At 41.1% G+C, this 12,558-nt stretch overlaps 1 protein-coding gene across 1 annotated transcript in view; it reads right to left on the bottom strand.

Annotated features, from left to right (window-relative positions):
• The window catches only part of Tmem248 (transmembrane protein 248), a 37,237-nt gene extending 24,834 nt beyond the window's left edge, over positions 1–12,403 (bottom strand). The window contains exon 1 of the mRNA XM_004630404.2: positions 12,323–12,403. The gene's annotated coding sequence lies outside the window, so the exon portion shown is untranslated. The remainder of the gene's footprint in view (positions 1–12,322) is intronic.
• Positions 12,404–12,558: the final 155 nt, after the last annotated feature.

Raw genomic sequence — 12,558 nt, 5'->3', positions numbered from 1 at the left:
CTGGCCACACACTAAATAAATAAATAAATAAATAAATAAATAAATAAAATCAGCATGGTATTGGCAACAAAATAGACCTGAGGATCAGTGGAATAGATTAGCAGATGCAGAGGCCTCTAGTAACACACTCAGCCACCTGATCTTCGACAAAGAGGCCAAACATGCTTACTGAAAGAAAGATAGTCTCTTTAACAAATGGTGTTGGAAAATTTGGCTCTCTACATACGGAAAACTAAAACTTGACCCAGATCTATCACTGTGCACTAAAGTCAAAATGGATTAAAGAACTGAACATTAAAACAGAAACACTAAATCTCCTAGAAGAGAAAGTAAGAGGATCTCTTGAACACATAGGGGTAGGCAAAGAGTTCATGACTAAAAATCAAATCGCATGGGAAATACTTGAAAGAATTAACAACTGGGAGCACCTCTTATTGAGAATTTTTTGTATGTCAAAGGAAATTTCCAACAAAGTAAACAGACAACCCACAAACTTTGAAAAAATCTTAACTAATAAGCACTCAGACAAAGGTCTGCTCTCTAGAATTAATAAAGAACTAAAGAACATTAGGGTACCTAAATTTAAAGACCCAATCCAGAAATGGGCATCTGAGATGAACACACACTTCTCAGAGGACGAAATTAAAGAATAAATATATGAAAAAATGCTCATCACTAGCCATCCGTGAAATGCAAATTAAAACAACACTGAGATACCATCTTACCACAGAAAGAATGGCTATCATAAAGAAATCAACAAACAACAAATGTTGGAGAGGCTATGGGGAAAAGGGAACCCTTTTCCACTGTTAGTGGGAGTGTAGACTGGTGCAACCATTATGGAAATCAGTGTGGAGACTCCCTTTAAAAACTAGGGCTGGAAATCCCATTCAAGCCTGCTATCCCCCTACTGGGAATTTTCCCGGAGGACCTGAAAGCGTCATATCATAGTGATATATGCGTACCTATGTTTATAGCAGCACAATTTGTGACAGCCAGATCTTGGAAACAATCAAGATGCCCGTCACATGTGGAATGTTTGAAAAAGTTGTGGTATTTTTATATAATGGAGTATTACTCAGCTATAAAGAATGATAAACTCAAAGCCTTCATGTTTAAGTGGATGCCACTTGAAGATATACTTATAAGTGAAATAAACCAGACCCACATGTGTAAATATCGTATTGTCTCCCCAGTAGAAGAACTTAAAAGAGGAATTACATATACAAAAGTTACGACACAAATAAAAGGAAAGCGAGAACTTGAGGATTGGACAATAAGGAGTGGGCAAGGAGAAAAGCTGAGAAACATGACAGGGGCAAAACCATGCATTTGTACACATGACATGGATGGGGCAGTGATCATAGGGTACATCAGCAGGTTTTTGAGACTAGCAGTTGGCTGGTGAGATTCTCACCCCGACTAACTCTATATGCTGTTGCCTGTGAGCCAGGCGGCTGCACTGAGGATGGCGATATATAATAGAGGGGTCATGCTTGGAGTACCTGCCATCCTGATCTTCTAAATATGTACTTCTTGTCATGACAAACCATTTATTGCCATAATGTCTCTCAAGTAAAGTTTTTTAAAGGGTAATAAATGAAAAAAAAGTCACAAGAATAATAAAAAAAGGTCTGTTCTGTTACAATTCTGCATATGTCTAGATTTCTAAATTTCTTTGTAAAATTATATAAATGCTTACTTCTACCTTTATAAAATTATTTTTCCTACATATTCTGTAAGGTCTTAAAGTTCAACATACCAATATTTGATGGAAAATACCTGTTCCATGATATGCCGAAGATGTCTGATATTTAGACAGACAGGGTAAACCGACTGCATATATTGCAGGTTAATAATAAGCTTCTCTTCTGGAGGGTTAACAACCTAAGTTAGCAGTTCAAAATTGGAGAAAAGGAAGGGCTGCAAGTTCAGCCAACATTTTGGCCCTAGCCTTTCAAGGTCAGTGAAGACTCAGGACATAGGAGAACCTGTACTGTGACAACATGTAACTCAGTTGCGCTCCAAATTTTCTGATCAATGGAGCCATAGAGAAATGTGTTCGAGGATCTAAAGTGAGCCTGGAGAGAGTCACATGGAGAGAAAAAACATTTTCTCAAGCTTTCACAGAGAGCAAACTGGTCAAGCAATGGCCGTGACTCATCCTCATGTCACACGCTGACAAAAGGATGTACAAAAGGCGGTACAGGGCTACAGGATAAATCCTGAGAGTACTTGGCTGACTTTATCAGATACAAAAGTTACATTTCTGGGTATATAGGTCTTGCTATATCTTGGTCTTAACCATCCAGTAGAAAAGTATAAAAATGAGGTATATAAAGTAAAACCATATTAATACGATGAGTTGTAAAAGGCTCAAGTCAATAACTTCTGAGGATAACCCACTAATATTATAGACTGCTAGACAGTGTTAGATGTTTAGTTGAATTCAAACACTTATAGTATTTAGATGCCAATAGAATAGTCACCTCTGACAGGACCAAAAAAAAATAAATAAAAATTAAAAAGAAAAAAAAATGGAAATGGAAAGAAGCAGTCAATGCTCTAATCAGCTTCATCTCCTTTTTTCAATTGTTTGTACTTTTTCTTTTCTTAATTTCTTATACATTGCTCCAGTTTTTCTTCTTCCAATTTTATGTGTATATATCCGGTAATATGAATAGCTGGCTGTAAGACAATACCATGTATTACAACAAATACTGTGAAATTCATATTACTTTGTTAAGTAAAATTCTGTATGAGTCGTCAAAAAATATATAAATAAATAAATGAAACAAAAAAATGATAGTTATGCACGACTATGTAAAATATATTAGATGAACCCATTTAAAAGGTCATTAGAGATTTCTATGAAACAAAAAAAAAAAACAAATTTTCTGATCAAGAAGATCATGGAGCCACAGAGAAATGTGACCGATGATGTATAGTGTGCCTGGGGAGAGTAACATGGAGAGAAAAAACATTCTCTCAGGCTTTCATAGAGAGCAAATTGGTCAAGCAATGGCCGTCACTCATCCTCATTGCTGACACTGACAAAGGATCTACAAAGTGTGGTACCGGGCTACAGGACAAATCCTGAGGGTACCTGACTGACCTTATCAGACACAAAAGTTACATTTCTTGCTATATAGGTCTTGCTTTATCTTGGTCTTAACCATCCAGCAGAAAAGTATAAAAATGAGGTATATAAAGTAAAGCCATATTAATACGATGAGCTGTAAAAGACTCAAATCAATAACTTCTGAGGATAACCCACTAATATTATAGACAGCTAGACAGTGTTGGATTGTTTAGCTGAATTCAAACACCTTAGTATTTACATGCCAATAGAATATTCACCTCTGACGGGACTAAACAAAAAAAAGGGGATACAAAGGAAAGATCATTTTGTATTTATATATACAAAATAGTTAGGATAGATATACAGCTACTTTCACTTAATTCAATGAGAAGACAGAGGTGTACTAATAGTGTTTGGACAGGATATCCTGCCTGCTTCTTGTACTATGGATAATCACTAAGAAGATAACAATGTACAATGTATTGATTATCAAAATCGTCCTGTTATTCAGTTTCAAACTGTCTCATTCATATTTATTTCTCAATAAAATAAAATAAAATGCTATTTTATTCAATGAATGAATCAAATGAGTCCAAACTTAAAACATCATCACATCACTGAGTTTGGTGACCCATACCTGTAATCCCAGCACTTGGGAGGCTGAGGCAGGAAGAGTGATGTGAGTTCAAGGCCAGCTTGGGCCACATAAGCAAATTCAAGGCCAGCCTCATACACAGTGAGACCCTGTCTCAAGAAGAGGGAAAAAATTTACTACTTCTAAGCTGGGCACAGTAGTTCATGCCTGACATCTGTTAGGCCAGAGACAGAGGCTGGAGCACCATTTGGGCCTTGGACACAGCAATATACCATGTCAGAAAAACAAAAATCACTTCTAGAATTACCAGTCATTAAAATCATATCTCAGAATAAATACCCAAACTAGCAAATATGGTCCACGAAAACCAACCCAATGTAGAAAAACTTCCAAAGTTAACTATAGTCACTAAAAGAGTAAACACATTTTCAGATAAAACAAGTTAAAAGTTAAATTTCACAAACTAAAAATTATTCTCTACCATTCACAATCATTTTCCAACAGAAAATTCATGCAGGATAAATGAATTTAGTTCTCCAGTAAAGAGTTACAAAAAAGGTTCTGTAATCTTTGTAATGCCAAATGTTACTTTTAATTAAAGAATAAACTACAGTCTGTTGGGAGAAAAGGAAAAAAAAAGAGGAAAAGCACTCATCTGATCCTTTTCACCTAAATTCATTCCAATTCCAATTAAGCAAGAGTCCTGGTACTCACCAGGGAACTTGACCAGGGCTGAGTGCTGGACAGTCCAGTATGGTAGGCAGGGAAGGACACAAAACCCCAGGGAAAGGCAATGTCCCCAGCACATAAAAGCTTGGGAATGAAGTCCAGACACAGTAACCTCAAGCTCTGAGACAATGTTAAGCTTCAGACTGGTGGCTTAAGTATGCAGAAAGCAATGCTGTACTAAGGCTTCCAAGGCTGAACACAGATCTCAAGCAGCCCTGAGCTACAACACCGTGACTTGAATGGAGTCAGGGAGGGTTCTGTTACAAAGCTCCTGGAGACCAACTGGCCAAACATATCCCTAGAGCTAAGTACCCACACAGTCTGCTTGGGAGAGCTTAACCACAGGATACCCTCTGTTGAAAACAAAGATTTAGCTACTAAGATACTTACCTTATGAGTGTTTAAAATAGTAAAAAATGAAAACCAGATATCCAACAATATAGCAGGGGACTGGGTGAATAAATATATTACCTAATGAGAAGGAAAACAATGTAACCATTAAAAACATTAGCTGTGAAATTGTGAACAGTTACCCTTGTTCCTCAGTATCTGCAGGGGATCAGTTTCAAGATGCCTCCCTCCCTTTGGATAGCAAAATCTGTAGATGCCCACATCCCTACATTAAAATGGCGTGACATCTGCCTATAATCCACACTCAACCTCCCATATACTTTGAATCATCTCCAGATAATCTATGATACCTAGAACAATATAAATGCTACGGAAATAGTTGCTACACTGTTTTGTTTAGATAAGGAACAATAACAAAAGACAAAGCTTATGTTCTGAATGAATACAGAACGAGTGTTTCAAGCTTTTAAGTCTGAGTTGGTCACCTTTGTATTGGTGAACACCCATATGAGGGAAAAAAAGGACATAGTCTCAAATGTTAACACTGCTGCTTAACCTCCGCAGATAAGATTCCATATATCCATCTTTTTAAAATGTTTTTAATAAACACATGTTGTCTAAAACCATTCTTTCTTTGGCAGTGCTAGGGATCAAAAGCAGACCCTCACACACACTAGGTGAGCACTCCACCTCTGACATACCTCCAGCTCCTCTAAAAATTTCCAACAATAAAATTTATACATATAACTGTCAATCGTTCCTGCTGATTTAGGAATCAAAGTAAGGCTTCCATAAATTTTAATTCCATTTATTCATTAATTGTGGCAATAGGAAAAAACAAAAATTAAAAGAATTTTTTCTTCAGTCAACTCAGAAAAAAGAAGAGAGAAAACAGAACCTTCCTCCTCCCTGCTCTGGTGCTGGGAAAGGTCACCCTTCACTGCCAGTGATCTGCACTTAATGGGCTCACAGTGATCTGGGCTTCATGAGATGACAGATGAGCGATGAGAGAGGACACTGTGGAGGTTTCTCTAGATGAGGGGATGCACAGCACTCTGCAGACACGCATGGGCTGCTCCAGCAGAGGGCAAGGACAAGGGTAAGGGGGATAGAGCCCAGAAGAGTCCAGGATAGCACAAGAGAAGCTCAAATTAAAAAGGTGGCAGCCAGCTGCTGATTCCTGGGCCTCGCTTTTCTTTACAAAGTGCACAGGGAGCCAAGTTCTGCACCACCCCACCTGGAAGGATCACCCAAGGCCTTTGAGCATGCCCTCTGGCAAGGGAGAAATCATTAAATAGGAAATAAGAAGGGTGGGCAAACTGAGACTATGGCTAAGCACCACTAATTCAGCTGATAGGGTCTAGGGTGTGTGGGAGGCTGGCTTGTTGGAAAGCAGGTAATAAATACAAAGCTGCAGAGCAGAAATGAGCTCAGAAGAGCAGAGGCCTTCCAAAGGATCAGGGAAGGCTGCATTTGCAGGCTACAAGGCTTTATTAGAAAGCTGTAAATTAACATTCATCATGGAGGAGGATGGGACCTTTCACAACCTCCCCCTCTCCAAAGCACATGTACTGTAAAGTGCACCACATGACTACTTCCTGAAGTTCTGAGCTAGTTTTGATTCCAGTTTTAAAATGATGTTATTCTAGTATTAAACTAAAATCTTTGTGCTGAAGAGGGATTCTCTACTCCCAGATAGTATTTCCTAAATGACTTCCTATTTTATCTAACTTACTCATATTTAAGCTGCACCAAGAACAAAATATTCCCATGAACAACAAAATCAGCATTCACCCTCTGTTGTGCTTTATTTTTGTTTTTGTTTTTTTGTTCTGAGACAGGGTCTTGCTGTGTAGCCCAGGCCATCCTGGAACTCCAAAGATCTTTCTGCCCCAGTCTCCCAAGTGCTGAGATTCCAAGGGTGTCCCACAATTCCAGACACATTCATCTTAAAGGAGACACTACTTTAGGCTACAAAGGACCTCACAGCTCTCCTATAAACTCATGCCTGAGAGAGCCACAGTGAGTAGGGAATGTGATACAGTGAAGGCAGACCTGCTCTGCAGGACGCACACTGGGCCTCTGCTGTGGAGAGCAGCAAGTCTCCTTGACCTGAAGAAAGGTTCAATTTGACAGACGGTTAAAGAAGGCTGGAGTTGTAGCTCAGTGATAGAATGCTTGCCTGGCATATGTGAGGCCCTGGATTCCACCCAGGCATCCAATAGTATTTTTCAAATATCCCGTAATGTTTGAGACATCTGAAAGCTATTAAGGCCTTGGGTTAAAAAGTGAGCCTAATAGAGAACAGTGATGCTTGTGAATTACCCACGACTTAGGAGGTGAGAACATGTGGTGCTTCAAAGAACCTGTGTCAACCCACACACTCCAGCTATGAGTACAAACTGTCCTTCCTCTGTAACAAGGCAGTGGGTACAGACAGAAGAGATCCTCAAAGAGAAACACCAGAAGCAGGCAAGGAAGAGAACACTTCAAGGTCTGCAGCAAGCTCTGAGATGCTGCATCATAGTCTGAGTCCAGTCCTTAACTTACCTTGCCACCCCTCTCCAGCCTCCAGGATACCTCTCCACTGGTTTCCTTGCAGTCACTGAGCCACCCCCTCCTCTTACTCTCCTGCAAATGATAGTGATGCCACCAATTCTGGCAAGGTCTCTACTAAAGGTGGACATATTTGCTCATAGCTTCATGCCAACGTTATGAAATGATGTGAGTTTTTGAATTTAGGTTTAAAATTACAGTGAAAGACACATTGCCGTGAGTCCTCCTCAAATTATTCTCCCTCATTTCAACACCCTTATCCCCCCATTCTTGCCACTTTCTGAAGCACTTCTAGAAGTCCTCCTTCAAGAGTATTTTAGTTAACACATTCATAGCTGCCTCAATGTCCTCAATCAATTGAAAGCATTATCTTTCATTGTCCTTTCTGACCTTGAGGAAAAGCCAGAAGTCGCATGATGACAGATTCTGTAAATAAGGTGGATGAGCACACACTGGCATGTTTTTATGAGCTTGCCTTCCCATTGGACAGCACTCAGCAGCAGCATTCACCATATTTTTAATCATACTTTAAAGACACTATCAAAGAGGACTTTCAAGAACAGCTTCAGAAGTGGTAAGAACAACGGGATAAACACGTTCAAAGCTAGGATGTGTTTTTTTTGAGGGAATTTATGGCTGTATGTCTTTTTTTTTTATTTTTTTATTTTTTTAAGGACTGGTGGTGGTGATGGTAGTGTTTTGCTTTGCTTTTAGTTTTTTGAGTCAGGATCTCATTGTGCAGTCCAGGCTGTTCATGAACTCACTATGTAGCCCAGGCTGGCCTTACCTCCTGCCTCAGCCTCCCAAGTACTGAGATTACAGTTGTACACTACCACTCCCTACTATAATAATTTTTACTTTAAGAATTCACTTAACTTTCTGACTTCCCCTTTAAGTCTCCTCTCTTTCATATCAAATGCCCATCTATGTGAGCTCTCTACTTAGATGACCCACAGGCATCTTAAACCAACACCAGCAAAACTTATCCAAACTTACCGAATCAACTCTATTTCCTGCTAAAAGGCAGAGCCATCCACTAGTGACCTTTTACTAGTTACCAAGTCCTATGGTTTCCACTGTTCAAAGACCCTAGAAGCACTCTCCTTCATGCCCACTGACACCCTTCACCATGCTCCTGTGCATTCAGCTCCAGGATGAGTTCCATGGTCTTCTCAGAAGACAGTGCCTCATACCAAGAAGAGGCCTAGCAACAATCTCCAGCCTTATTGCCTACTTTTTATTAGAGCGGCATGTGTGCTAAGGCACACATACATACTGTAATATATGATCTTTACAACATCCCCATTTTTTAGGTGGAGAAATTAAGTCAGCATATTTGCCCAAGATCACAATGTTTAGTGAACCTGATTCAAAACCAGGTAGCCTCCAGAGCTCACACACTCGCTAAGCTCTAAGGCTGCCTAATAAAGATGCTGATTTTAAGAGAAGTGTCAATCCCACCAAAGGAGACAACTGAAAAGCACCCATAGGAATCTGCAATCAAAACATTAACAGGGCAGCAAATGAAACCCCCTTCACTAGAGTGAGAGAGACAGAAACCACAAAGGTTAAGGAGTTAGGGCTGGCCAAATAGCTCAGCAAATTAAAGTGCCTGCAAGCAGGCACAAGGGCCAGGAGTTTGATCCCCGGGTCTACAGTGCTGGCCCTCCATGCCCAGGGCAAGCTGAGACAGCAAGTGAGACTGGGCGTGGTGGTGCATGCCTGTAATCACAGCACTTGGGAGGCTGTAAACAGGTGGATCATTACGAGTCTGATCTAGTAGTGAAACCCTGAACATCCTGTAGACCCTTCCCTAAAATACAGAGGAAAAAAAAAAAAAAAAAGAGGCTGAGGAGTGAGACAATAGCACACTTAATAACTGCTGCTTAAAATATGCTACAAACCAGGCACCATGGCAGGTGCTTTACATACATCACATTTTTTAATCTTCTACACTTCTATGTAGATATTATTATCCCTACTTATTCATTCATTTATTTTGGTTTTTTAGACAAAATCTCACTACAGTTCAGGCTGGCTTTAAACTCATTATGTCTCCCAGGCTGGCCTCGAGCTCATGGCAATGCACCTGCCTCAGTCTCCTGATTGCTGGGATTACAGGCCTATTTCATCATGCCTGGCTACTATCCCCATTATAGAGAAGAGGAAACAGAGTTAAAGAGTTTAAGTGATACACAAACAAGGACAGAGCTGGATTCTGACCTAATTCATCTGGCCCCAACACAAGCAGGATTTGAGTCAAATGCCAAGCTGAAAAACAAACTAATTTCACATGCCATGGATATAAAACATGCATTTTAGTCATTAACTTCAGTAAAAAGAACAAGTTGAATTTCTTTTAAGTTTTAAATGTTTTAACTTATTTTTCATCAAGGGAATTCCTATCTCAGCATTCTTCCATCAGACCACAGAGCAAGAGTACTATCTTGTTTCTTCTCATTTGTTAATCTGATACAATTCCTAGGACAGGAAACTTTTACAGTAACTCAAATTTTAATGATGGAAAGAGAAACTACAAAAATAACAAAGTTGAAACTTTGTTGCTAAGCATGCAGTTTAGGTAACACCAGTACCCTCATAAAGAGGACAAAGAACACAACCTGGCATAATTACATGTCTGTAGCCTCTTATTTCCACAATTTATACTTTAGCTGTTGTTTCCACATATAATTAATAAATGTATTGTTTCACTACCAAAGTGATAACAAAACCACAGTACCTTCCAATGGCACACCTCTTAAAAAAAAAAGATCACTGTCCCAAAACTAAAATTAATTCTCTTTGTCTTTTCAGGTTTTTTTTAAACTATATAGCCATCTTAAAAAATTAAAATCATTAAAATTTAATAATTTGGGACTTAACTGATACTTATGAAAATAAGTCACAAGCAATGCCAAGATTAACTCCTAGGCTCAACATGAAATGTTACTATAACATCAAAATTCAGTGTAGATAATGCGAAGCATCTTAAAAAACAGTGCTTGTACCCAAATGTAGCAAGAGCTAACTGCTAAATGACAGTGCTTGGCAGACTATGTCATGGGATCCCCAGAATTACACTTACCTGTGTCATTATACACAGAAATGCTACAGATCTCTTGTCAAATTATTTGATTTCTACCTAGGAAATATAACTTAAGGGCTTCCAATTTTATTAAAATAAATTTACATGAATATACAATTTGCTAAAAAAAAAAAGCTATATCTTTCCATTTCTTTTTTTAATTTTAATTGGCATGTCAGAATTATAAGAAATGTTTAAAATTCTTTTATGTGGTAATGGGACTATGTGGCATGGCAGTACTGACAGACATAACCCCTAGACCTGCCATCCCTGGGTTATGTCACACTGTGTTCTCTGTGAGGACACCCCTCTACAGATGCTGCTCTGCAACAGGATGAAACAGAACCCTGCATAAAGGGAGAAGAGTCAAACAGTAGCATTAAACAGTGAGGATGGTGTGTTCCTGGTATGTTTAAAGAAAGACTAAGATTGAAGTCCGAGAGGTCCCGAGCCTAATCACTGTTCCAAAGCAATGACATGGCACCATGATTGAATGGCTCCAACGGTTCTTCACCAGTACTGAGTAAAATAAACAGTATCTCTGTGAGGTAGACTGATGTCCTTAATAACGCCCAGGAGACAACAGAAGGGCTTCCATTCATCATTTGCCTACAGCCGTAGCTGCTGGGCCACACCAGAGCCCAGCTCCTACAAACAGACATCAAATTTAATTTCCCAAACATTAATACCAGACATGAATGACAAGTAGTATCACTTTCATTGAACTTAAAATAAGCTAAGCACTGCTTTACATCACCGGCTGCTTAACAGAATAAGACAAATTCATCAAATGAAAATTCTTCAGAACCCAGAAATCCATCAGAAGCTATAGTGGGTAACAGATGTCACTTAACCTGTGACCAGCTGCCATTGCCACTACTTCAGATACCCAGTCTAGGCACTCTTCCACCAACTGGCACTGGTGTTTTTGTTTCCCAGCTAAGTGTGACTGGCCCCAATCCTCCTGTCTCTCTACCTTAGAGGCCCCTTCCTTTATGATTCTAACCATAAGGAAATCCTTCTCCAGATCCAAAGCATAAAACCCTAACAGCTGGCATATTCCTGTGGTAATTCAGTCCTGCCACACTTTATAGCCTATGACTCTAAACAAGTTCCTCACAGGCACAAACTATATTCGGACTTAGCTCTCAATCTCTTAATGAATGTCTGTCTGTCTGTCTGTCTGTCTGTCTCTGTCTGTCTGTCTCTCTCTCTCTCTCTCTCTCTCTCTCTCTCTCTCTCTCTCTCTCTCTCTCTCAGCAGCTGCAGCCCCAAAAGGGAAGCAGCACTTGGTGATCTTAGTACCAACACGCCAGATGATTCCAGTCCACACACTCTCTGAGCACCTTTACTACAAAGTCAACACCGCACCTCCTCACTCTTTAGAGTGGAGTCGTGAAGTGAATGTTAGGCGCACAACAGGCCTACTTCTTTCCACAACCCTTAGATGAGGGGCTAGATGAAACGGGGAGGCCAGAAGGGATTCTCCCCTGTTATCACCGACACCGCGTTCAGACAAAATGGCACACAAAAGCTGACGGCGAGAGGTGCGAAAGGAGCGAACCACTTTCTCAACATTCACCACCAGCTTCCCGCCGGCCGTTCTACCCGCTGCCTTTGAGACGCAAGCAGCAACTCTGGAGGAGCCGCAGCCTTCCCGACGCAGGCTCCCCCGCAGCTGGGCACTCCTCGCCCGCTGCGGCTGCGGTCTGCGAGCCGAGCTCCGAACTCCGCCATCGGATCATCTCCGACACAGGCCCCCTCACCAGCTGTCTAACGGCGAAGGCGCCGATAATTCACAACAGCCTCCAGGCCGGGCTCTACCCCTAACGATGCCCGCCGGGGGGACCACACACGCACGCCCCCAGGCTGGCTCCAAGTCACCCCGACGTGGCGCCGAGATACAAGCCCACCGCATCCCTACCTGCGCCAGCCTCGCCACGGAGCCGCCCGCGGGTCCATTTCCGGTCTCTGCGCCTAGGTGAGTCCCTCCCTCCCCCCTTCTTTCGGGAAGGCGTCTAATCTGCTGAAGGGGTTCAATCTGGCAAGCGCGCCCCCAAGTCCAAAACGCTGCAGGCCTCGCTGCCTACGTGGGAAGCTCCGCCGTCAGCCCCGGCCCGGCTCGCCAGAGACAAACGCGGCGGCGGCGGCGGCGCCCGG

This window comes from Octodon degus, unplaced genomic scaffold (genome assembly GCF_000260255.1).
Source record: "Octodon degus isolate 3935 unplaced genomic scaffold, OctDeg1.0 scaffold00035, whole genome shotgun sequence".
Taxonomy (NCBI): Eukaryota; Metazoa; Chordata; class Mammalia; order Rodentia; family Octodontidae; genus Octodon; species Octodon degus.
The sequence above is the reverse complement of the archived record's forward strand: the minus strand, read 5'-3'. Positions and strand labels throughout refer to the sequence as shown.